This window comes from Sus scrofa, chromosome 2, assembly GCF_000003025.6.
Source record: "Sus scrofa isolate TJ Tabasco breed Duroc chromosome 2, Sscrofa11.1, whole genome shotgun sequence".
In the NCBI taxonomy this organism is placed as follows: domain Eukaryota; kingdom Metazoa; phylum Chordata; class Mammalia; order Artiodactyla; family Suidae; genus Sus; species Sus scrofa.
The window spans coordinates 83,694,811-83,722,422 of record NC_010444.4 but is presented as its reverse complement, the minus strand read 5'-3'; the positions used below and the strand labels follow the sequence as shown (position 1 = coordinate 83,722,422).

Below are 27,612 nucleotides of genomic sequence, written 5' to 3'. Positions count from 1 at the left end.
GAGATGGGAGCCACCGAAAGATGTCAACTGTCAACTTATGTGACAGGGACAACAGAGGTTCATGTCACACACATATACACACGTCCCTCCCCATCCTCAGTCTGGGTTCTGTGTTGCCTCCTAGTCCCATGGTCCGAGGTAACTGTGGAAGTGCCCTAAAGGGAGCTGAGAGGTTAAACTGACTCAGAAAGGATTCAGAGTGACCACGGAAGGAAATGAATTCTGGAAGACTCGAGGGGTGAGGGTGGTCGGCAAAGGGGCAGCAAGGGGACAGAGAGGGGGTGCCGAGGGAAGTCTTTGGGGGAAGAGCCATTTTAGGGGGAGCAGCTACTGAGAGGAGGGAAACTTTGGAACAAAGATTTTAGAATGCTCTCCTGGGAGTCATGCTGCTTCTCCAAGAGACTCCTTACATTACGCTGCAAGGCCTTTTTGCGGTTGGATTTCTGTTTCTTTTGGACACAACACTAGCCAAGACCAGTCCCAAAGCGGCCCAGCTGTATTCGGGTTTCATGTCTATTTATAGTTTCCATGAAGTGATTGATGAACGAGCTATTTAATAGCCTTTTCTAGTCAACTCCAAATGTTTTCGTTTTCCTTGAACAATTGGGAAAAAAAACCCCAAAACCCCTCTGTGTCGCTTTAGTTATGTAATTGTCACATGCGACAGGTAACTTCGGTTAGAATCTCCAATTTGCCACTGAGGTCATGTTATCTCAGGAAAGTCAACTGCTGTTTCTGCATGGCTTATCCGTAAATGGAGATAATGCTAAGAAATTTCTACACAGAATCTGGAGAATTAAATGATACTGTGCATGTTAAAAAATAATGCAAATGACAGTCATCTTTTCAACAGATCAGTTTTCTTCTAATTAGCACTTTGGATACTAACATGTGCTCCCTAAATATATGTTATTTATAAGAAATAATTAAAATGAAGGATTCTGTACATTGTCAACTTAGTTGTGCATAAATGTCAGTAAGCAGATTGATTTGGTCAGAAGACAGAAAATGTGTGCATCAGAGTTTAGCAAATTTCACCCAATTGCTGGAATCTCTTTTTTTATCCTTCCTAAGTCAAGAAAGACAGAAAATGTTGTTTCTCTCATATTTCAAGTATGCAGTCTGAGAATGCAGTTTCCTGATTAACAATCAAAATAAGGACTTCCAAACTATAACTTACATATCTCAAGTTACATAATGAAATCACAACTTAAAAATAAACAGTAGTAAGATACGCATATCCATGGGGAAGAAAATCTATTATGTAGAAGTTTTGGAAAATAACACATAAAGCAGCAAATGTAATCATTGGTACAAGACTGGCTTTGCTGTGAAAAGCAGATTTGGCTCCCTTAAAAAATAACAAACTGATCCCCCCCGCTTCAAGTCATTTGCATTTAATAATAGGGCAGTACCTAATTGTGTGAATTAGCATAAATACTGATTGCTGACTGGTTCTAACTGGCTTTGCTACACAATAATGAATGCAGATTCTTATAGGTGTTGAGAGATCAACGTCAATAAATGAAAACTCTATCCAAACTTTAAAAAAAATGAATACTTTATGGGTTAGTATTTCTAAGCTTATCTGGATATTGGTTAGAATATTCTTTTTTTGGTCCTTTTGCCATTTCTTGGGCCGCTCTCTCGGCATATGGAGGTTCCCAGGCTAGGGGTCTACTCAGAGCTGTAGTGGCTGGCCTAAGCCACAGCTGCAGCAATGTGGGCTCTGAGCCTCATCTGCGATCTACACCACAGCTCATGGCAACGCCAGATCATTAACCCACTGAGCAAGGGCAGGGACCGAACCTGTAACCTCATGGCTCCTAGTCGGATTCGTTAACCACTGCGCCACGATGGGAACTCCATGGATATTGGTTAGAATATTCTTAAAAGAATATATCACATCATGTTCATATCCCAGCCCTTCTTGGTGCTGGCACAAACAAGCATGTCATCTTATACCCTTAGCTTTTTTTTTTTTTTTTTGGCTGCCCCCATGGCATATGAAAGTTCCTAGGCCAGGGACTGAATCTCAGCTGCAGCTGCAACATATGCCATAGATGCGGCATTCTGAACCCTTAACCCTCTATGCTACAGACCCTTATACCCTTACTTTAACAGATGCTTGGTGCTGTTGAAATTGGAAAGGGGACCCTGAGCCAAGGACCCACTTTCTGTGGCTTTGCAGTGCCTCACCACACCCATACCCTCCCAGGGAGGGCTAGAACCTCCACTCCACCCCCACCCATGGGTTTATGGGCTCAAGACCAGATAGCTGGTGTCCATCACCAGGACCTTTAACTCCACCCCACTTCGGCATCTGCACAGCAGCGCCCCCTATGCCCACTCCCCCAGTTGTCCTGGTAAAAGGCACCAGGCACTGCACTCATGGATTGTGAAGACCCCGATTCCTGCTTCCCTGCTCTCTCTACTTAGTCCAGACCTCAGATATCTCTTGCATTGGACAGAGCTGTCGCCCTGGCTCTGGCCCTTGCCTACCTCCTCCTACCTGTGTAGCTAACTCCGCACACAGCAGCTGGGGTGCTCTCTACAATATATGTGCCATTGTGTCTCTCCAGGTTAACCTTTCAGCGTGGCTGCATGTGCCTTGCAGGAACTCACCCCTCTGTGCCAGTTCCTCCTCTCCATCCGCTAAACTCCTATCATTACACTCACAGCTCAGAAATCACCTCCTCCTGGAAGCCTTTGCTTATCTCCCCAGAGGGTCTGTCATTCTCTTTACATTCTATGCAATGTACTTATTTGTTGGATCCCCTTAATTAAGGAACGAAGGCTAACCTCATCTCCAAGGAGCCGCAGTCCCAGGGAATTGAAGAGTGATTCATATAATTTATGGGGATGTCTTTGTGAGATTTTGTGCTTATGGACAGCTTTGATAATAACGTGTCTGGTCAGGCCTAGCAACCCAGCATCATGGGCATCACCTGGAAGCTTTTTAGAAAAGTGGAACCTCTCTTCTTGCCCTAGACCTTCTGAATCAGAATCTGCAATTGAACAAGATCCATTAAGGGATTTGTATGCACATTAAAATTTAAGAAGCACTGGTGTGAGGCTTATTCATATCAAGAGTTTAAATAGGGAGTTCCTGTCTTGGCTCAGTGGGTTATGAACCTGACTAGTATCCATGAGGATGCGGGTTTGATCCCTGGCCTTGCGCAGTGGGTTGAGGATCTGGTGTTGCCATGAGCTGTGGTGTGGGTCTCAGATGCAGCTCAGATCCTGCATTGCTGTGGGTGTGGTGTAGTGCAGCAGCTGCAGTTGAGATTTGACCCGTGGTCTGGGAACTTCCATATGTCACAGATGTGGCCCTAAAAAGCAAAAAGAGTTTAAAAAAAGTATGAAATAATGTCATTTGCAACAACATAGATGGACATGGAAATTATCATACTAAGTGAAGTAAGTCAAATACTGTATGATATCACTTATATGTGGAATATAATAAAAATGATACAAAATAACTTACAAAACAGAAATGGACTCAAAGATTTCAAAATTAAATAAATTTATGGTTTACCAAAGGGGAAACTTAGGGAGGAGGAATAAATGAGGAACTTGGGATTAACATTATACACCACTATGTATAAAACTGATAACCAACAATGACCTACTGTATAGGGAACTATACTCAATATCCTGTAATAACCTTTATGGGAAAAGAATCTGAGAAAAAAATGGATATATGTATAACTGATTCACTTTGCTGTCCACTTCAAACTAATACAACATTGTGAGACAACTATACCCTGATAAAATTTTTTAAAAAAGGAAGCACACACTACTGGCTCATTCCAAGGGACAGATGTTTTAAATGGCCCAGATTCTATACATGTGTTGTCTTGGGCATGAGCATGAGCTGGCCATAGCTGGCACCACAGGCATGTGCCTGAGTGAGGCAAAGGGAGCTTCGCCATGGAAAGCTGGGTGGGCTCACTGCCTACACTTTGGAGCCACCCAGGCTAGTGGCTCCAGGATATATGCCATCTTTATCTTTTGTTGCATAAGAAATTGAGATGTTTGGCACAAGGTGGCCTTATGATTAATTTGGAACCCCGAAACTAACAAATTATTGTAAATCAACTGTACTCCAATAAAATTCAAAAATGTTTTAAAAATAAACATTTTTTTTTTAATTTAAAACTTCATAAGCTCAGCAGGTTATGAAACCAACTAGTATCTATAAGGATGTGGGTTCAACCCCTGGCCTCACTCAGTGGGCTAAAGGATATGGAGAGCTGTAGTGTAGATTGCAGATATGGCTTGGAACCTGCATGGCTGTGACGTAGGCCTGCAGCTGCAGCTCCAATTTGAGCCCTAGCCTGGAAATCTCCATATGCCGCAGGTGCAGTCCTCAAAGATTAAAAAAAAAAAAAGAGAAAGGGAACCCTGTTCATCGTTGCAGTAAACGTAAATTGGTGTGGTCACTGTGGAAACAGAGTGAAGCTTCCTCAAAAAAATTAAAAATAGAATTACTTATGATCCAGCAATTTCACTTCTGTGTATATATCCAAATGAAATAAAATCACTGCCTAGAAGAGATCTACACCCACATTCACTGCAGCATTATTTATAATAGCCAAGACATTTGAATGAAGAAAGAAATAGGGAGTTCCCATCGTGGCGCAGTGGTTAATGAATCCGACTAGGAGCCATGAGGTTGCGGGTTTGGTCCCTGCCCTTGCTCAGTGGGTTGACGATCCGGCGTTGCCGTGAGCTGTGGTGTAGCTTTCAGACTCGGCTCGGATCCTGCATTGCTGTGGCTCTGGCGTAGGCCGGTGGCTACAGCTCCGATTCGACCCCTAGCCTGGGAACCTCCATATGCTGCAGGAGCGGCCCAAAGAAATAGCAAAAAGACAAAAAAAAAAAAAAAAAGACATATATATGTTTCAGGCATAAAAAACATTGAGGGCATTGTGCTAAGTAATGTAAGTCAGACAGAATAAGACAAATACTGTATGTATGATCTCACTACATGTGGGAAAAAACTCACAGAAACAGAGACCAAATCTGTGCTTCTTAGGGGCAGCAGAAGGAGAGCGTGAAGATTGGGAAAAGGTGGTTAAAAGTATATGTTTCCAGTTATAACAAAAATAAGTTCTGGGGGTATAAGGTACAATATGATGGCTATAGTTAATAATATTGTACCATACATTTGAAAGTTACTAGGAGAGTCAATTTTTTTTTTTTTGGCTTTTTTAGGGTCACACCTGTGGCATATGGAGGTTCCCAGGCTAGGGGTCGAATTGGAGTGGTAGCCGCTGGTGTACGCCACAGCCACAGCAATGCCAGATCTGAGCCGCATCTGTGAGCTACACCACAGCTCATGTCAGCACCAGATCCTCAACCCTCTGAGTGAGGCCAGGAATCAAACCCACAACCTCATAGTGCCTAGTTGGATTCATTTCTGCTGCACCATGATGGGAACTCGGAGAGTCAATTTTTAAAATTCTCCTCACAAGGTAAAAATTGTTCTCTGTATGAAGTGATGGAGGTTAACTAATTTTAACATGGTGACCGTTTTGCAGTATATATTTATATCAAGTCATTATGTTGTACACCTTAAACTTACACAATGTTATGTGCCAATTATATCTCAATAAAACTGAAAAAAATTTAGTTTTTGCCAAACCAGCAGATTAGGAGCTTATAATAAAAATCAAGTCCTAGTGTAGAAAAATAAAATTACATTTCTTGTACTTCTAAGTTTGTGTCCTAAGATTCACTAATTATTACTCAAGTATATGGACTCTTTTCAAGGTAAAAAATTTTGCAGAATGTCTCTAAGCATGAGAACTGCTGTGATTTTAATACCTATTGATTAAGAAAATTTGGGAAGGCAAGAAGCCAGTCACTCCACTCTGTAATCAGGAGTTGCTTGATTGCTGCACAGGCGGATTCCCTGATAGGTAGGCACACAAACTTGGAAGAACACAGGTTCTAAATAAGAAAGTCTGGGGGAGGAGTGGGATCAAGATGGCAGAGGACTAGGACACGGAACTCATCTTCTCCCACAAACAGAGACAAAAACCATCCTGCTATGTGTAGAACGATTCACACAAAATATCTACTGACCACTGGCAGAAGACCTTAGACTTCCAAAAAGGGCAAGAAATCCTCCACAAAACTTGGTAGAACAAAAGGAAAAAGAGAGAGAGAGAGAAGAGGAAAAAAAGGAATCAGGATGGGACCAGCACTCCTGAGAAGGAGCGATGAAAAAGAAAAGGAATCCACACACCCTGGGAGGCCACCTACTGACAAGGAGATTGGCTGGGATGGAGGGACCTCAAAGGCTCAGAGAAAAGCATAGGAGCCAATTTAGAGGAGGGCAAAGCAGAGAGCTACACAGACAATCAATGCCACTGCCCAGGGAACCACAGTACGAAACACTCAGGTGGGGGCTGGGAGCTGAGATTCAGGCTGCGGAGGTCAGCTTCAGGGAGAGGACTGGGATTGACTGTGTGGAGGCAGCCTGGCAGGGGCTAGAAAATGGTGTACCACAGCCAAGGGAGTGTAGGAGGAGGCCTAGACCTGCCAGAAAACAAAGGACCATTGCTGAGAGTGGGAGAGGTGGAGGGGTGGGACCGCCATAGGAAAGTTCTTTCTCTGAACATGTGCAGGTTCCCAAGTGGCAGGGTGCCTCTTGCATGGGCTGTAGGGGCAGCTGCAAACTGTGGCAGCCACTCGGACTCTAAAGGTAGGCATGGCCCAGCCCGCTAACACTAAGGGTCCCATGGCCATGCACTGCCTGCGGCCCCAGGCATCTCAGAAGTTGCTGGTGTGGAGGGCCCTGCAACCAACCTGTTTCCATTGACAAAGGCTCTAGGCACAACCTCCACCTCCACATTGCCACTGCCCAGGGCCCTGCAAGCAGAAGTAGTCTGATGCCCCCACTTCCCCATGGGTACCTGTCTCTGCCAAGGATTTGGTGACCAGGTGCCACCCACTGCCCCAAGCTCCCTGGAAGCATGCTCAGGCTGTATACTTTCACACCCCCGTCAGGGGGATAATAGCCTACACACACTGGAAAGAAACAGTAAGCATCCAAACCAAAAGCAGCACTCATGCCAAAAAAAAAAAAAAAAAAAAAACCAAAAAAACAAAAAAACAGTGAGCCCTCACAAGCTACCCAGGGATGCTCCTGCATATAAATAGCCCTCTTTGACTATAGTAGATAATTGTTTACTCACAGAATAAGAAAAATAGAAGCAAAATGAAGAAGCACAGGAACCATTCCCAGTTAAAAGAATAGGATAAGTCACCTGAGGGAGCAAACAATGAAACAGACCTCTGCAGTCTAAAAGATGCCAAGTTAAAAAAGGAGGTAATAGAAATACTGAAGGAATTAAGAGCAGATATAAACAGTAATACAAATTACTTTAGAAAGGAACTAGAAAATATGAGAAGCCAAGAGAAATGAGAAAATTCATTTGCAGAGATCTAAGCTGGGTTAAAGGCACTGAGGAGCAGAATGAATAATGCAGAGGAACAAATAAGTGACTTGGGAGATAGAATAACAGAAATCACCCAATCAGGTTAGCAGACAGAAAACCAAATGAAAAAACATAAAAGCAGTATAAAAGATCTACGGGATAATAAAAAGAGGGCCAATCTATGCATAACAGGGATTCCAGAAGGAGAAGAAAGAGAAAAGGGGATTGAAAATATATTTGAAGAAATTATGGCTGAAAAATTTCCAAATCTAAAGAAGGAAACAGATATACAGATACAGGAAGCAGAGAAGGCTCCAAACAGACCCACACCAAGATATAATAAAAATGGCAAAAGTTAAAGATAAAGATAGGTTCTAAAGGCAACAAATGAAAAACAAAGAGTTAGCAATGAGGAATCCTCATAAAGCTATCAGCTCAGTTCTCTACAGAAATACTACAGGCCAGAAGTAGTGGCAAGATATATTCAAAGTTCTAAAAGGGAAATATTTGCAGCCTAGAATATTCTAGCCAGCAAGAATATCATTTTTTGTTGTGAGCCACACGGGAAGTCCAAGAATATCATTTAAAGTCGAACAAGAAATAAACAATTTCTCCAACAAACAAAAGCTAAAAGTACAGCAATACTAAACCCACTCTAAAAGAAATACTGAATAGGCTCCTCTAAATAAAAAAGAAGTAAGAAGAAATACGATGGAGGAAATCACAAATGGAAAGTAATCACTTAAATAAGTCAGTATAAAGATCTAAAAGGGGGAAAAAAAGGCAACGGTAAACAAAAGGAACAGCAAAAAGAGAAACATGAAGATGTTAAAAGAGGACATCAAGATCATAAAATGTGGGAGGACAGTTAAGAAAATCTGGACTCTTTTTTTTTTTAGAATGTGTTTGAGCCTGTACTATATGACTATCAGGCTAAAGCAAGCAGATATAGATATACTGGAAATCCAGGGCAATCACAAAACCAAACCACACAATACAGTCACAAAAACTAGAAAGAAGAGGACACAAGCATAAAATAAAAGGAAATCATCCAACCAAAAAAAGTAAGGAACAAAAGAGAAACACAGAATCAAGTGGAAAACAAGGTTTAAAATGGCAATAAATACGTATTTATGAATAATCCCCTTAAGTGTCAATGGACTGGATGCTCCAATCAAAAGACAAAGAGTGGCGGAGTGGATAAAAATAGGAGCCTACAGGAGTTCCTGTCATGGCTCGGTGGTTAACGAATCTGACTAGGAACCATGAGGTTGCAGGTTCGATCCCTAGCGTTGCTCAAAGATCCGGCTTTGCTGTGAGCTGTGGTGTAGGCCAGCAGCTACAGCTCTGATTGGACCCCTAGCCTAGGAACCTTCATATGCCATGGGAGCAGCCCTAGAAAAGGCAAAAAGACAAAAAATAATAATAATAACAATAAAAATAGGAGCCTACAATATGTTGCCTAGAAGAGACTCACCTTAGGGCAAAGGACACATATAGACTGAAAGTGAGGGGAGAGGAAAAGATATTTCATGCCAATGGACAAGACAGGAAAGCAAGAGTTGCAATACTCATATCAGACAAAATAGATTTTAAAACGAAGGCCATAAAGAAAGACAAAGAAGGACACTATTTAATGACAGAAGGATCCATTCAAGAAGAGGATATTACACTTGTCAATATATATGCCTTTAACATAGGAGCACCCAAATACATACAACAAATACTAACAGACATAAAAGAAGAAAATGATGGGAATACAATAACAGTGGGAAACTTTAACACCCCACTCACATCAATGGATAGATCCACTAGACAGAAAATCACTAAGACACAGAGACCTTAAATGACACAATAGAACAGTTAGACTTCATCAACATTTTCAGTATATTATATCCCCCCCCTAAAAAAAAACAAAAAACAGAATATACATTCTTTTCAAGTGCACATGGAAGATTCTCAAGGACTGACCACATACTGGGGCAAAAAACTAACCTCAACAAATTTAAAAGTATAGAAATTATTTCTAGTATCTTCTCTGGCCACAACAGCATGAAACTAGAAATCAACCACAGGAAAAGAAATGAGAAAAAACTGACTACATGGAGACTAAACATCCTACTAAAAAACCATTGGGTCAATGAGGAAATCAAAAGGGAAATTACAAAATACCTCAAGACTGGAGTTTCCAGTTGTGGCGCAGCAGAAACGAATCTCCATGAGGATGTGGGTTCAATCCCTGGCCTCGCTCCTTGGGTTGGAGATACAGCATTGTCACGAGCTGTGGTGTAGAGTGCAGATGCAGCTAGGATACTGTGTTGCTATGGCCATGGCTCAGGCCAGCAGCTGTAGCTCTGATTCATCCCTTAGCCTTCCACATGCTATGGGTGCAGGCCTAAAAAGCAAGCAAGCAAACAAACAAACAAAAAACTTGGAGACAAATGATAATGAAAACACAACCATTCAAAATCTAGGGGATGCCCCAAAAGCAGTTCTAAGAGGGAAGTTCATAGCAATATAGGCCTTCCTCAGAAAAGAAGAAAAATCTCAAATCAACAACTTAAACTACCATCTAAAAGAATTAGAAAAAGAAGAACAAACAAAACCTAAAGTCAGCAGAAGGAAGGAAATCATAAACATCAGAGAGGAAATCAATGAAATAGAGATTCAAAAAACAGGATTGAGAAAAATCAATAAAATCAAGAGCTGGTTCTTTGAAGGGGTAAACAAAATTGACAAACCTCTGGCTAGACTCACCAAGAGAGAAAGAACCCACATAAACAAGAAATAAAAAAGGAGAAATCTCAATGGATACTGTAGAAATAGAGAGAGAGAGAGAGAGAGAGGGAGAGAATATTATGAACAATTATATGCCAACAAATTTGACAACCTAGAAGAAATGGATAACTTTCTAGAGACATACAGTCCGCCTAAACTGAATCAAGAAGAAACTGATCAACTGAACAGACCAATTACTAGAAATGAAATTGAATATGTAATAAAAACACTCCCTAGAAACACAGGGCCAGGACCAGATGGCTTCATAAGAGAATTCTACCAAACATACAAAGTAGAACTTATACCCATCCTTCTTAAAACTTTTCCAAAAGGTTGAAGAAGAAGGAACACTCCCAAAGACATTCTATGAAGCTACCACTACCCTAATACCAAAACCAAAGATACAACTAAAAAAGAAAACTATAGGCCAATATCTTTGATGAATATAAATATAAAAATTCTCAACAATATTTCAGCCGATTCCAACAACATAAAAAATATCATACACCATGACCATGTGGGATTCATCCCAAGTTCACAAGGATGGGTCAACATATTCAATGTAATACATAAAATTAAGAAAAGAAAAAGTCCAAAATCACATGATCATCTCAAAATATGTGGAAAAACATTTGACAAAATTCAACATCGATTCATGATAAAAACTCTTACCAAAGTGGGTATAGAGGGAACATACCTTTACATAATAAAAGCCATTTATGACAAACACACAGCCAATATAATAGTCAATGGAGAAAAGCTGAAAGCCTTCCTGCTAAAATCTGGAACAAGACAAGGATGCCTACTCTCACCACTTTTTATTCAACATAGTATTGGAAGTCCTAGCCATAGCAATCAGACAAAAAATAGAAATAAAATACGTCCAAATTGGAAGAGAAGAGGTAAAACTGTCACTCTATGCAGATGACATGATCCTATATATAGAAAACCTTAAGGACTTCACACAAAAACTACTCGACCTGATCAGTGAATTCAGCAAAGTAGCAGGATACAAGATTTACAGTCAGAAATCAGTTGCGTTCCTGTATACTAACAATGAAATTTAGAATAAGAATAGAAAGAATATCTTTTTAAAATTACACCAAAAAAAAAAAAAAAACCAAAAGAAACCTAGGAATTAACATGACCAAGGATGTGAAAGACTTATACACTGATAACTATAAAACATTAATCAAGGAAATTAAAGAAGATTCAAAGAAATGGAAAGATATTCCATGTGCCTGGATTGGAAGAATTAATATCATTAAAATGGCCATACTACCCAAAACAATATACAGATTTTAATCACTCCCTATCAAATTACCCACGACATTTTTCACAGAACTAGAACAAATAATCCAAAAATTTATATGGAACCATAAAAGACCCAGAATTGCCAAAGAAATTCTGAAGGAAAAAAACAAGCAGGAGGCATAACTCTCCCAAACTTCAGACAATATCACAAAGCCAAAGTAATCAAGACAGTATGGTACTGGTACAAAAATAGACAAACAGACCAATAGAGAACCCATAAACAAACCCAGACACCTATGGTCAATTAATCTTCAACAAAGGAGGCAAGAATATAAAATGGGAAAAATAGTCTCTTTAGCAAGTGGTGCTGGCAAAACTAGACAACTGCATGTAAATCAATGAAATCAGAACACACTCTCACACCATGCACAAAAATAAACTCAAAATTGCTTAAAGGCTTAAACATAAGACAAGACACCAGAAAACTCCTAGAAGAGAACATAGGCAAAACATTCTCTGACATAAACCATACAAATGTTTTCTTAGGTCAGTCTCCCAAGGTGAGAGAAATAAATCAAATCAAACTTACACTCTTTTGACAGCAATGGAAAGCATAAAAAAATGAAAAGACAACCTATGGATGGCAGAAAATAGTTGCAGATGATGCAACCAACAGGTTTAATCACCAAAATATAGATTAACTCATGCAACTCAACAACAAAGGAAACAACTCAATCAAAACAGGGCAGAAGACCTAAATAGACATTTCTCCAAAGATATACAGATGGCCAAAGCACATGAAAAAATGCTCAACAACTACTATGGAAAACAGTATTGAGGTTCCTCAGAAAACATAGAACTATTATATATGATCCAGCAATCCCACTCCTGGGCACATGTCCAGATAAAACCTTCCTGAAAAAGATACATGCACCCTATTTTCATAGCATCACTATTCACAATAGCTAAGACATGGAAACAATCTACTGTCCATTGATGGATAAATGGATTAAGATGTATACACCATAAAAAGAATGAAATAATGCCATTTACAGCAACATGGATGCAACTAGAGATTATCATACTAAATGAAGTCAGAAAGAAAAAGACAAATACCATATGATATCACTTATATGTGGAATCTAAAATATGGCACAAATGAACCTATCTACAAAACAGAAATAGACTCACAGACATAGAGAACTGACTTGTAGTTGCTTGTAGTTGCCAAGGGGTGGGGAGGGAGTGGGATGGATACGGAGTTTGTGTTGGCAGATGCAAACTACCACACTGAGAAAGTATTAGCAGTGAAATCCTACTGCAAAGCACAGGGAACTACAGCCAATCTCTTTGGGTAGACCATGATGAAAGATAATATAAGAAATGTAAGGTGGGAGTTCCCGTCGTGGTGCAGTAGTTAACAAATCCGACTAGGAACCATGAGGTTGCGGGTTTGATCTCTGGCCTTGCTCAGTGGGTTAGGGATCAGGTGTTGCTGTGATCTGTGGTGTAGGTTGCAGACGCGGCTCGGATCCCGAGTTGCTGTGGCTCTGGTGTAGGCTGGCGGCTACAGCTCCAATTAGACCCCTAACCTGGGAACCTCCATATGCCGCAGGAGCAGTCCTAGAAATGGCAAAAAGACAAATAAATAAATAAAATAAAAATAAATTGAAAAAAAAAGAAATGTAAGGTGTATATATTTATGACTGGGTCACTCTGCTGTACAGCAGAAACCGATACAACATTGTAAGTCAGTTACACTTTAATAAAAAAGTAAGAAAGTCCAGGGTCTAGAGTTTGCCATTTATTAACTGTGGGCTCCTGGGCAAGTTAAAATACATTTTTACCCCTCTTATTAGCAAAACAAGGATAATGATAGTGTATCTCTTGAAGGATGACTAAGAGTATTTAATCTACTCTGTAAGCCATGGTTTGACCATAAATGGACATGAATTATTATTTACAGATGATACATGTATGCTGTATTACCTATGGACTTAAAAGTGAGCATTAATTTAATTTTCATGTAGGCTCCTCACTCCAGGCTTAAGTACCAGACTCAGTAAGATAATTTAGAATTAGACTTTTAAGGGAATTCCTAGTCTGTCTGACATAAAGGCAGTGTTACAAAGGCAGGTGAATGGATTTACCTATGAGACCACAGGCCAGGAAGATTTGCGCTGGCATGACAGAATTAACAACCCACTACTTAGTGTGATGCTTTCCCACCAAGAGACACAATCTGGTTTTTTTCATTACCCAAAGTCTTATCATTTCTTGCACCAGTGAGTACAGACCAATTAATCACCAAGGAGCAGAAATAAATGATCTCCCCTTGGGTAACTTGCTCCTTGGGTGATTTAACACTTCGTCTCTCAAGAGGAAAAGCACAGAGATGCTGGTTAGTTTACAGTTGAAATGGACCATGCTTCCTGGAATCTCAAGTTATTTGCAAAAAGGTTCATTCATCACACGCTGATGATGAACCTTCTTTGGAGGTTTGGGGGAACTTTCTTCTAATTCATGGCTCTGAATGTTGTCCTATTTCTTGAGGCATCCAGTGAAAAACTCTGATTAAACAAAATATTCTGAAAATGGGGTTTTCCATATAAGGTGAATTATCTGGGTTTAGTCTTTGCTGAACATCTATTTCACATGTTCTATTAGACTTTCTTGACTTAGCAAGTATAGCACAAAGAGCATACTTTGGATTTTTTTTGCAAGATCGGTGGGAGAGTTATTCATTCATTTTTTTCTTTTCCTTTTTTAAATTCGTTTGTTAAACCATTCATTTATTCATTCTACAAAGATTGTTTTATTACTGAGTGCTGGGCTAGGGACTAGACACACATTGGAAAAAAAGACAAAGGCAGTCTGACAGTCTAATGGGGGCCAGAAGAACCTGTGTGGAGGCTGCAACACCACCACTTAGGATCTCTGGGATCCTGGGCAAGGGATTTATTCTCTTGGACCAATTTCTCATTAGGAAAATGGGCCCAATACCATAACATCTAGCTTTCCAGAGACAATCAAGGATTACAGAGCATGGGACACTCTAAAAACTGAAGTGCTCTATGAAGGGTCATATTATTTGATGCGTGAGAATCTTGCACTGCTTTATGAAAATCATTCTAAATGGTCCAAACATTAGATCGTTTAAAAAGAAGCCATTTCTATCGTGATTCTCTGTTGTATTCAAAACAGCATTTCTTTCTTTCTTTTTTTTTTTTTTGACAGATCCTGAGGCAGGTTTATTTGTACAAACAACACAGGACACCAGCCCCGTATAGACAGCAGCCCAGGAATCACACCAGTCCTTCTGTCCTCACATTGGCAGATAAACACCTCTATTGTGGAGCTTTTGTGGGGGCCTGGGCATCTTTGGGAGCCGAGGCTGGAGGAACTGGAGCTGCAGCTGTACCTTCAGCTGTGGCCTTGGCCTTGGACTGAGCCTTGGCCTGGGACTTTGGCCAGCAAAGCTTGAGGCCCTTGGCGGTGCGGGCATGAGCACGTTTCCCAAGTTTGGGGTGAGCAATGTATGCAAGTCAACTGAGCTTGTGGCTGCTACCCTTTGGGATATTAGGCTTGACCCCCTTGGGTTTTACAAGAGCCTTGATAGCTTCAGCACGTGCACTCATGGCCTTGGCGTTGTTGGCCTACATCTTCTTTAGGCCCTTCTTGTTGTGCTTCTTGGCAAAGCGCATATTCCACAGGAACTTGGAGTCCACCCCCTTAAGAGATTCATATCGTTGTGATCGGGGTTTCTTGATGCCGTTTCTGTGCCATTTTCGGGACTGATTATGCGTGGTGCACCTAGTGCTCACCCGGCTCGGCCCCAAAACAGCATTTCTTGGAGTTCCCCCTATGGCACAATGGGATCAGCAGCATTTCTGCAGTGCCAGGAAGCAGGTTTAATCCCCGGGCCTGCACAGTGGGTTAAAGGATCCGGTGTTGCCGCAGCTATGGCATTGGTTGCAACTGCGGCTGGGATCTGACCCCTGGCCTGGGAACTCCATGTGCCACAGGGTGGCCAAAAAAGAAAGAAAGAAAAAAAAAGAGCATTGATTTGGAGGAAACTATCTGGTTCAATTCTTTCCTTTTGCCAATGAGGAAACCAGGGCCTCAGGAGGTGGACCCTGTTAAAAGTAAAACTGAGGCATATTTAAAAATTTAAGAGAGTTTATTTGATTGAAAATCGATTTGAATTGAGCCACCTCCAATCTAGCAGATGGATAGGACCACTAAGGAGCTGGACAGAATGGAAGACTTTTATAGGCAGAAGGGAGCAGGAACAAGCAAGCTGTACCTGACAAAGGGCAGGCTGGATATTGCAGGGTTACTTTCCTCTAGGGGATGGCAGGGCTGTCAGACAGATGACTTAACTAGTGCTGATCAGGTGACTCCTGATCGACTGGTTTAAGATTCCATTTCTGGGAGAGCCAAAACTGTAATTAAGTTCACTTTGGTGATACGGGGCTCATTTTGGTGATATGCGGCTTGTCTTTTTTGAATAACTGGGACTAGGCCTCAGGGCACTCTTGCTCTGATCCAGTTCCTATCCCTCACACTTACGTGCTGGACCTGCAAAACCTCTGAGACTCACTGACAAAGGCTAGTAGCCTGTTACCTGATCCTGGGCTATAAAATCTCTCCACTGGCATCTGACTTCAGGAAGAAGAATATAATTATTGCTCCTTCAACCATTTCCAAGAACTGCTGATTTTTATCGTGACATTTAAGCTTGTGTAACAGGCAGAGTTCTGGCCCCCATGATCTCTGCCCTCCACTGTCATGCCTGTGATGATGTTGTTTGTATTAGGTAGCAAAAGAGACACTGTAGATATAGTCAAGGTTACTAATCAACTGGCCTTCAAATAGGGAGAATATCTTGTATTATCCAGGTGGACCCAGAATAATTAGAAGAGCCCTTAAAAGCAGAAAAGGTGGACAGAAGAGGAAAATGGACAGATGCAGCAGAAGGGGGAGTTGGAGACCCTAAGCACGAGGATTCACTGCAGCATCACTGGCTTAAAGATGAAAGGGGTCACGAGTCAAGGAAATGGAAATGACCATCTTACAACCTCAAGAACGAAACTGTCAATAACCCGAATTGAGTTTGGAAGCAGAATCTTCCTCAAAGCCTCTTTTTTCTTTTTTTTCTTTTTTTTTTTTGTCTTTTTGCCTTTTCTGGGGCCGCTCCCGCGGCATATGGAGGTTCCCAGGCTAGGGGTCCAATCGGAGCTGTAGCCACTGGCCTATGCCAGAGCCACAGCAACTCGGGATCCGAGCCGCATCTACAACTTAAACCACAGCTCATGGCAACGCCGGATCTTTAACCCACTGAGCAAGGGCAGGGACCGAACCCGCAACCTCATGGTTCCTAGTCGGATTCGTTAACCACTGCGCCACGACGGGAACTCCCTCTTGGAGCCTCTAGATAAGAGCACATGGACTGTATAGCCTTGGGAAGCTCTGAGAAGAGGATCCGGTTGAGCTGTTCTGTGCTGGTGCTTCTGATCCACTGTGAGATAATAAAAGTGTTTTTATTTTATTTATTTTTTGGCCATACCTGCAGCATATGGAAGTTCCCAGCCTAGGGGTAGAACTGAAGCTGCAGCTGCCAGCCTACAGCACAGCCACAGCAACATCAGATCCAAGCTGCATCTGTGACCTACACCACAGTTGACAGCAACACCAGATCCTGAACCTACCGAGCGAGGCCAGGGATCAAAGCTGCGTCCTCATGGATCCTAGTTAGGTTCGTTACCGCTGAGCCACCACGGGAACGCCTGAGTATTTTTTTTAAAGTGACATTTTAATTTTTGTGGTTGACTTTTAAAAATTCCCCATACCAGTGAAAGTAGTAAGTGCATGTGGATGCACAATCAGCATAGGACCAGAGGAAAGGCAGCAGGCCCCTGCCCCCCATTTCCAGCCCATTCTGCAGAGGCAGCCACATGGATGGTTTCTGTTTTCTGTTCTGCAGCTGTACCCCACATCTGTCAGGATTGCCTTTAGATTGTACATTCTTACTTCTCAACCTGAGATATTTCTTACTGATCTGTTGTCCAAAAGGGACATATTTTCTTGTGCTTTGCATGTTTCCTCTAAGTTCAGTATAGGAAAATGTTATATTAATCACCTTAGTAAGTTGCTTCTAGACAATTGAGGTTTTCTATGTTTGGATTCTTTAAGGAGGGAAAGCACCATTAACATTTTCCAGGAGGTTTGATACCTACTCACTGACAACATCCTTCCCATCTGTAAACCACTGTCCAATATAAAGATTTCAAACTTTAGCATAATCTGTGTATCTTAGGCTTTTAACTATAACATCACGGTTGCTCAATAGAGCCAAGAAGTTCAATGCTTCCTTTATTTCCTGCTGCATTTTTCCCCCAAATCCTTCCAGGACACACAGAGCTCCCCTAGATATTTGGACTGCAGACACTGAAGCGGGCAGGGGTGTGACTCTCCATATTTGGTGTTTAATCATAGCTGGGAAACAGACTTCCTTCCAAAGGTAAGAAACAATGTCCGAACTAAATTTTAAAAAGCAATTTGATTAGGACATTATTTTGCTTGTGTACTTCTCTTTAGTGGATAGTGTGCCAGAATGAAAGAATGGTCTTGTAAGATATTTAATCAACTATGGTTAAAGGGTAAAAACAAATTTTTTAAAAACGGTGTAATTTAATCAGTTGATTCCAGCTTCTCATTTGTCACACCTTTATCAAGCCTGTCAACATGAGGCAAAGCAAACCAAGCAATTCTCTTCTCCTCTTGTAAATTCACTGTGTAAGTGCCAGGTGGCCAGAGTTGGCTTTCCAGGGGATGCCAGAGCAGGGGACCTAGCTAATCAGGAAAGTAGAGGAGGCTCGGTAGGTCAGTGGTTAGGAACTCAACTCTAAGTAGGATAAAACCCACCGTGGGTTCTGGCTTCACCTTCTGTCTTTTAGAGTTGCTATCTGGATTAAGTGAAATGGCCATATGTAGTGTTTAGCACATGATAAGACAAAATAAATGTTAGGAATTCTCATCATTCTAATTAACTTCAAGACAAATGGGTCCCTATCCAGGAGCTCTGAGACCAACTTATACAGCGTTGTATGCAGAAGGGGCTATGGCACTGGATTGCCCGGTCTGTCCCGAGCAGACAGATGGCCCAGCTATGCCCTCTGCTTGCCAGTCTGCTGAGCACAGAAGTGGCATCATATTGCTGCAGACAGGCCAGCCCACAAATCACACTTGGCATTGCTCATCTGAATCATAAGCTTCAGGGCTATCTATCCGGCTTAAAGGCTCCATACCATGTTCACTTTTTCCTTTATTTCTTTTTCTTTTCTTTTTTCTTTCTTTCTTCTTCTTTTTTTTTTTAGGGCTCCAGCCATGACATATGGATGTTCCCAAGCTAGGGGTCAAATTGGAGCTACAGCTGCTGGCCTACAACACAGCCACAGCAATCCAGATCTGAGCCACATCTGTGACCTACACCATAGCTCATGGCAACACTGGATCCCTGACCCACTGACGGAGGCCAGAGATGGAACCCGCATCCTCATGGATACTAGTTGGATTTGTTTCCACTGTGCCACACCAGGAACTCCCCATGTTCACTTTTTCTTTTCCAATATCCTGTGTTTTTTTGTTTGTTTGTTTTGTTTTGTTTTTTAAAACTTAAAAAGCATCATATTGAGGTATGATTAACATACAAAAAGCTGTACATTTTTAACATACACAACTTAATGAGTTTGGGACTCAAGTATATATGCATGAAACCACCATTGCAAACACAACCATTCAAAATCTATGGGATGCCCCAAAAGCAATTCTTAGAGGGAAGGTTATAGCAATACAGGCCTTCCTCAGAAAAGAAGAAAAATATCGAATCAACAACCTAACCTGCCACCTAAAACAATCAGAAAGAGAAGAACAAACAAAACCTATCATCAGCAGAAGGAAGGAAATCATAAAGATAAAATCAAGATTCAAAAAATAATAGAAAAAAAAGACCAGTTACAAAATTTATAAGCCTCTGGCCAGACTCACCAAAAAGAGCAAAGAAAGAACTCGAAAAAAAATAAGAAATGAAAAAGGAGAAATCTCAATGGATACTGCAGAAACACAAAACACCATAAGAGAATACTATGAACAATTATATGCCAACAAGTTTGATAACCTAGAAGAAACGGACAACTTTCTAGAGACATACAGCCTGCCAAAACTGAATCAAAAAGAAATAGATCAATTGAACAGGCCAATTACTAGAAATGAAATTGAATATGTAATAAAAACATTCCCTACAAACCAAAGTACAGGACCAGATGGCTTCACAGGCGAATTCTATCAAACATAGAAAGAAGAACTTATACCCATCCTTCTTAAACTTTTCCAAAAGGTTTAAGAAGAAGGCACACTCCCAAAGACATTCTATGAAGCTACCATTTCCTTAATACCAAAACCAAAGTCAACACTAAAAAAGAAAACTATATGCCAATATCTTTGATGAATGTGGACACAAAATTCTCAACAAAATTTTAGTCAACCGCTTCCAAGAACATATAAAAAAAGATCATACACCATGACCATACAGGATTCATCCCAGGTTCACAAGGATGGTTCAACATATGCAAATCAGTCAACGTCATACACCACATTAACAAAACAAAGTCAAAAACCACATGATCATCTCAAAAGATGCAGAAAAAGCATTTGACAAAATCTAACATCCATTCATGATAAAAGCTCTCACCAAAGTGGGTATAGAGGGAACATTATCTTAACATAATAAAAGCCATTTATGACAAACCCACAGCAAATATAATACTCAATGGAGAAAAGCTGAAAGCCTTCCTGCCAAAATCTGGATCAAGACAAGGATGTGCACTGACTTTTATTCAAAAATAGTACTGGAAGTCTTAGACACAACAATCAGACAAAAGAAATAAAAGCTATCCAAAGTGGAAGAGAAGAGGTAAAATTGTCACTCTATGCAGATGACATGATACTATATATGGAAAACCCTAAGGACTCCACACAAAAGCTACTCCAGGGAGTTCCCACTGTAGTGCAGCAGAAATGAAGCCAACTACTATTCATGAGGATGAGGGTTCAATCCCTGGCCTTGCTCAGTGGGTCACGGATCTGATGTTGCCATGAAATGTGTTGTAGGTCACAGATGCATCTTGAATCCCATGTTGCTGTGGCTGCGGTGTAAGCTGGTGGCTATAGCTCTGATTTGACCCCTGGCCTGGAACTTCCATGTGCCATAGGTGCAGCAATTAAAAAAAAAAAAAAAAAAAAAAGCTACTTGAACTGATCAATGAATTCAGCAAAGTAGCAGGATACAAGATTAACATTCAGAAATCAGTTGTATTTCTGTATGCTAACAATGAAATATTAGAAAAGGAATATAAAAATACAGTACCTTTTAAAATCATACCCCCCAAAAATGAAATACCTAGGAATAAAACTGACCAAGGAGGTGAAAGACTTATATGCTGAGCACTATAAAACATTAATTAAGGAAATTAAAGAGGATTCAAAGAAATGGAAAAGTATTCCACGCTCCTGCACTGGAAGAATTAATATAATTAAAATGGCCATACTACCCAAAGCAATCTACAGATTCAGTGCAATCCCTATCAAATTACCCATGACATTTTCCACAGGACTAGAACAAGCATCCCCAAAATTTACATGGAACCATAAAATGCCAGAATTGCCAGAGAAATCCTGAGGGAAAAAACCAAGCAGGACCTTTTAGACCTCAAGACACTATTACAAAGCTATAGCAATCAAGACAGTGTGATACTGGTACAAAAAAAGACATATGGACCAATGGAACAGGACAGAGAACCCAGAAGTAAGCCCAAATACCTATGGTCAATTAATTTGCAACAAACGAGGCAAGAATGTAAAATGAGAAAAAGTCTCTTTAGCAAGTGGTACTGGGAAAACTGGGCAGCTGGATGTAAATCAATGAAACTAGAACACATCACACCATGCGCAAAAATAAACTGAAATGGCTTAAAGACTAAAACATAGTCAAGACACCATAAAACTCACAGAAGAGCACAGAGGCAAAACATTCTCTGCCATCAGCTGAACAAATGTTTTCTTAGATCGGTCTCCCAAAGCAATAGAAATAAAAACAAAAATAAAACAATGGGACCTAATCAAACTGACAAGCTCTTGCACAACAAAGGAAATCATAAAAAAACCAAAAAGACAACCTACATAATAGGAGAAAATAGTTTCAAATGATGCAACCCAGGGCTTAATCTCCAAAATACACAAACAACTCATACAACTCAACAGCAAAAAACCAAGCAACCCAATTGAAAAATGAGCAGAAGACCTGAAGACACACTTCTACAAAGAAGACATATGGATGGCCAGTAGGCACATGAAAAAATGCTCATCATCACTAATATTAGAGAAATGCAAATCAAAGCTATAATGAGGTACCACTTCACACCAGTCAGAATGGCCAGCATTAGTAAGTCTACAAATAACAAATGCTGGAGAGGGTGTAGAAAAAAGGGAACCCTTCTACACTATTGGTGGGAATGTAAACTGGTACAACCACTATGGAAAACAGTATGGAGGTACCTCAGAAAACTAAATATAGAACTACCATATGACCCAGTAATTCCATTCCAGACAAAACCTTCATTAAAAAAGATACATGCACCCCTTTGTTCATTACAACACTATTCACAATAGCCAAGACATGGAAACAATGGTACCTATACACAATGGAAAACTACTCAGCCATAAAGAAGTACAAAATAATGCCATCTGCAGCAACATGGATGCAGTTAGACTCATACAAAGTGAAGTCAGTCAGAAAGAGAAAGATAAATACCATATAATATCACTTATATCTGGAATCTAATATCCAGCACAAATGAATTTATCCACAGGAAAGAAACAAACTCAGGGACATGGAGAACAGACTTGTCTTGCCAAAGGAAAGGAGGAAGGAGTGCTATGGACTGGGAGTTTGGGGTTAGTAGATGCAAACTATTGAATTTAGGGTGGATAACAATGAGATCCTGCTATATAGCACAGGAAAGTGTATCTAGTCACTTGTGATGAACCTGATGGAGGATAATGTGATAAAAAGAATGTGTACATATATATATGTGTGTGTATGTATAACTGGGTCACTGCTATACAGCAGAAATTGACAGAACATCATAAATCAACTATAATAAGAGAATAAAAATCATTTAAAATCTTAAATTATATATAATTAAAAAATCTTAAATTATATATATATATATATATATATATATATATATAAATATAACTGGGTCACTTTGCTGTATAGCAGAAATTGACAGAACTTTTTTTTTCTGTCTTTAGGGCCACACCTGCAGCATATGAGGTTCCCAAGCTAGGGGTCGAATCAGCTGTACCTGCCCACCTACACCACAGCCACAGCAACACCAGATCCGAGCTCCATCTGTAACCTACACCACAGCTCACGGCAGCGCCAGATCCTTAACCCACCGAGCAATGCCAGGGATCAAACCTGTGTTCTCAAGCTAGTCAGATTCATTTCCGTTCTGAGCCACGACGGAACTCGTCACAAGCTTTTAAATCAACTCTTAAAAAAAAAATCACTGCGACCTTGGCCATAAACATATCCATCACTTTCAAGTTTCCTCCAGCTCTATTTATTATTATAATTTTTTGATAAGAACATTTAACACAAGACCTATCCTCGAGGCAAAATTTCAAATACACAATACAGTATTGTTAACTCTGGGCACAATGCTGTGCAGTAAGTAGATCTCTGGGGACTTAATCGTCTTGAATTTTGTGCGATTCTTCTGTAATTGGTTCTTTAGCCAGAAGAGGGCACTGTTGCTTCACCCAAATTCTGCACTGTGATCCTCCATCTCTGTTCTGCACCACAGGATGCAAGGTATACATACATCCTATCCTGGAGTGTTTGTCAGGGAGGAGTTTCCTTTCTTAGGTGGGGCGAGACCTAACCTTTTGTCTGTAACAAGAAAATATATACCAAACATACTGAGACACTTTGCAATATTTGTTAAGTTCTGAAAAATTGTGTATGGCATTTAAAAAATACACAACTGAAGCAGAAAAGAAAAGTGATTAAGTGCCTGGCACACCACTGTCTGAAAAATCAGAGTGTAACTTGCTGCTCTTGCTCATTTTGGGCATCACAAGGGGCCCAGAAAAGGTGCAGAAGAAATTTACGCACAGTTTTGGGGAACCCAGGGATGTTTCCTTGCACTGTGTCAACACTGAAAGCCTCTTGGAAAAAGTCTTTGTGAAAAGCAAGGAGCTGCAATGTTGACTCTCCCATTCTGCCTATGAGGTTTCCCTTTTCCTTTCTTGGCTGGTGCTATTCTGAGCCACTTTACTATTTTTAACAAGGCCAGTTTTTAATGAGGCAATCAAGGCTTTATTTATAATCCTTGGGTGAAAAATGGCATTTGAAGAACACCCTTTCACAACACAGGGCAGTCTGTGTTGTCTTAGTTCTTTACTAGACTAACAGTCTAATAAGGGTGTCAGAAATGGAGCTCCTTTTCTGCCTGTGTTTATGTTCTTTTCCCCCTTATTCCTCTCGTGTTTCCCTATATGACTTCTTTCCATGGTTTCAGAGTTGGAAGGAGGTCTATTCGAAATGCAAGTACACTGATGGCAAGCCAAGACTACACAGTGTAGAATCACAGTGGAGGAGTTCCCTGGTGGCCTAGCTGGTTAAGGACCTGGCATTATCACTGCTGTGGCTCAGGGTGCTGCTATGATGCGGTTTCAATTCCTGGCCAGGGAACTTTGCATACTACAGGCATTGCCAAAAATAAAGAAATCACAATTGAGTGCTGGAAAAACCCGTAATGGAACAGGAGACTGATGCCTACAAGTGAATATTTTCTGGATGAAAAGTGAGTTTCTTCTGCAAGTGAATATTTTCTGGATGAATGACAAGGTGAATGAATCAGTGGACAAATAAATGAATGAAACCACAACTTCTCAGGTAATTGTGAGTATGAAAACGGATTTAGAAAACTCCATTGAATATACATAATTTTAAGTTACCATTTCTTCCTATTTCAGCTTTTCCAAATATCCTCAAATAAAGAAATAACAAGTTTTCCAGCTTCATTTGGGACTTTATAGTGACTGCTTCAAAAAATTACTTATGAAGCTAAGGGAAACTTGTGACCCATAAGATGTATGTGACTTTAAAACACAAGGAGAAACAGTGTTTCTTAAATGGGAACTTAAAAACAACACACTCACCAGCATCTCTTTCTCCCTTTTCATTCGTTCTTCCTTCTGAAATCAGCTTCCCGATTTCACCCTCCTGTCTGAGCAGAGCTCTACACAGTAAGTGAAGTGTGTGCCCACAGAATGCCGTAAAAATCCTTTGAATATTCATTCATTCAAAGGTACCAGCTCTTGGACCACAAAGGTCCCTTCTTCATGCCCAGACATGCTCAGACTTGGCATCTTGCCCTTGGAAGCAAAGCCTATAGGCCAAACAAAACCTTCATTTTCACTGCTCAGAACAAAGGTCAATTCTTTAATGTAATTACTTAGAACAAATTAAGAGTTTAGATCCAGGGACCTTGGGGCACCAGAAATCATGGACTAAAGGAGGAAAATGGTTTAAGGTACCCCTGGGCTATGAGAGGCCACACCCCACAGAGGCCCGGTGTGATTCTGACCCATAGAAGTGAGCTCTTCCTGGGCGCCTTCTACCCCTCAGCCAGATCTTCAGGGCAGGAAAAGGCAGGGGCCTGTATTCCATGGATGCTCTGTTTTGGCCTGTCTTCCAAATACAGCTAGCTGATTTTTAACAACGTGGTTTCTTAATACCTTTCCCTTTCAGCAGCTTACTGTTGTTGTTTGTGTCATTTTACTTGGCCACACCCACCGCATATGGACGTTCCCAGGGCCAAGGAGGGAATCCTAGCTGCAACTGTGACCTACGCCACAGCTGCGGCAATGTTGGATCCTTAACCTGCTGTGCCACAGGGGGCACTCCTCAGCAGCTTAATTTTTAAGGGGATGGAGAGTAAAGAACTGTTTCTCCATCATTAACTGAAGAACGGTGGTGCCAGGACAAATGAAGATACTGTTAGTAAGAGGTGGAAGGAGGCAAACGTAATTTGAATGAATTTGAGCTTTTCTTCCACAATCTGTCAACGTCCTTGGCTTGAGAGAAGCAGAGCCTCAGATAAACGCCCCTAAAGGAATATGTAAATTCATTCAAGACCGAAAATGTCCTTTAATTTAGCGCTATGGGGCAGACAGCGGAGACTTTTATTTGAGAAAGTTCCTAGGAAACAGGCATAGGGTTCAAGGAATATCATGCTCCTTAAACAGTCTACAATAGAATCATAAAAGGAACCATTACAGAGCCCTTACCTCTAGCCCAGAACCGTTCTTCATGCTTTACATATGCTAATTTATTAAGGACCCCAACAACCCTCTGAGCTAGGTACTATTGTACCGCAAACTGGGAAGCTGAGGCACCGGCCCCCGCCCTGCCCCCCCCAATCCAGCTAGTAAATGTCAAAACAGGAATTCCAGCTTGGTTTTAGACTCTCTACACTTAACTGCTAAAAATGAAATATTATGTGGATGCACAAAGGTTAGAATTTAAGTGCTAAGTGTCATTTTCTCTAAGTGGTGGGTTTACGGTTAATTTTTTCTTTTACTTTTCTGTTTTTTTTTTCCCCCAACTTTCTACTACGCATTGCTTTTGCAATCAGAGAGAAAACAATAAAAGCCTGACCCTAAAACTTATAACCTGCAACGGCTGTGAAGATCACTGTTTTGAAGGGCCGTGGAGGAGAAATAATAGAAGCAGCCGAAATGGCTTGATTTACTAATGACTGGACCTTATGGAGGAATGCTGAGGAAAGGTGCCTCAGAGATGTCCCACTGCAGTCCTGTAAGCAGCCAATAAACTATCTACCCCTGGCAATGCCACCTGGGGCTGTGGAAAGTGACAGAGTCTCAACAGAAGAATGAATTCCCCAGCTCTGATGACCCTGCATAGAGAAGATCAGCTGGATGGTGGTGCCCAACACTGAAAAGACACAAATACCCTCTCACACCCAACTTTCCATGAAATGTCATTATACCAAAGTCCACTGTATTCACACATACCAGCAAGGAGCAACTGGCACTGGAAATTTAAAAGTCACACTAGAATCCAACAGAATTCACAAAATACACGTAAAGTGATAGTACCTATTTAGGAAGCAACCAGAAATTTAAAACATGACCATGCCAATTTGGATACAATTCTAAGAATACTCTCAAAGTGTATCATGAGGTATTTAAAACAAATACAGTTAAAAAGACATAACTGCAAAAGGTGGTAAACCAAAATTTAGGCAACTATCATTTTAGACCTCTTGTTTGTCCCCAGAGAGACAAATAACCGACCAAGACAATGCTGATAACCTCCTGCATTGATTTCTTATCCTTTAAATAAATAGCCAGATTTTTTTTTTTTTAAGTTCTTCTTTCTGAAAGAGGATTGCTGGTAGGAACTGAGGCCTCAATTTCCTAGATTTGCATCTCTGTGTTAGGATGAAGAGTTGAAGCGGGCATTGCACTGAACACTTCGGGCTCCTTCGAGAAGCAAGGACAGCTTGCCTGGCCCCTGCAGTGCTGGCAAGAGAAGGCCTGCAGCTCTCACCCTCCTCAGAACCATCTCTGTGGAACATGACCATGCAGCTCCGGCCCCTTTCCTGGGTAGCCTGCCTCCGGTAACTGAGATGGTAATGCAGCCATCTCAAAGCCTGGCTTTCTTGCCTTACCTGGGGACAACTCCACAGGGCCTTCTTCAGATCGAGAGCTCTGCCTGGGGCCCGCCGAGGCCTTGACTGAGACTCCATCCCAGCTCAACTGCAGCGGCTGCCCATCCTGCTTCCCTCACTTTCCTTCCCCAGGTGTTGATCCCAAGACGTGCGCATGCGCGTGCACATTCTGCTTCCCTCACTTTCCTTCCCCAGGTGTTGATCTCAAGGTGTGCATGTGCGAGGCGGGGGGGGGAGGTGGGCTGGGGCACGACCTTGACACCAGGGGAGGAAGAACATACGTCTTTGACCCTCGGCCACTC

General features: G+C 41.1%; 1 pseudogene across 1 annotated transcript; it reads right to left on the bottom strand.

The window, feature by feature from the left end:
• LOC100627645 lies at positions 14,702 to 27,388 on the bottom strand (annotated as a pseudogene). Its single transcript, XR_002342034.1, has 2 exons — positions 27,190 to 27,388; positions 14,702 to 15,345 (listed from the first exon to the last, which is right to left on the bottom strand). The product of XR_002342034.1 is annotated as a 60S ribosomal protein L29 pseudogene (transcript).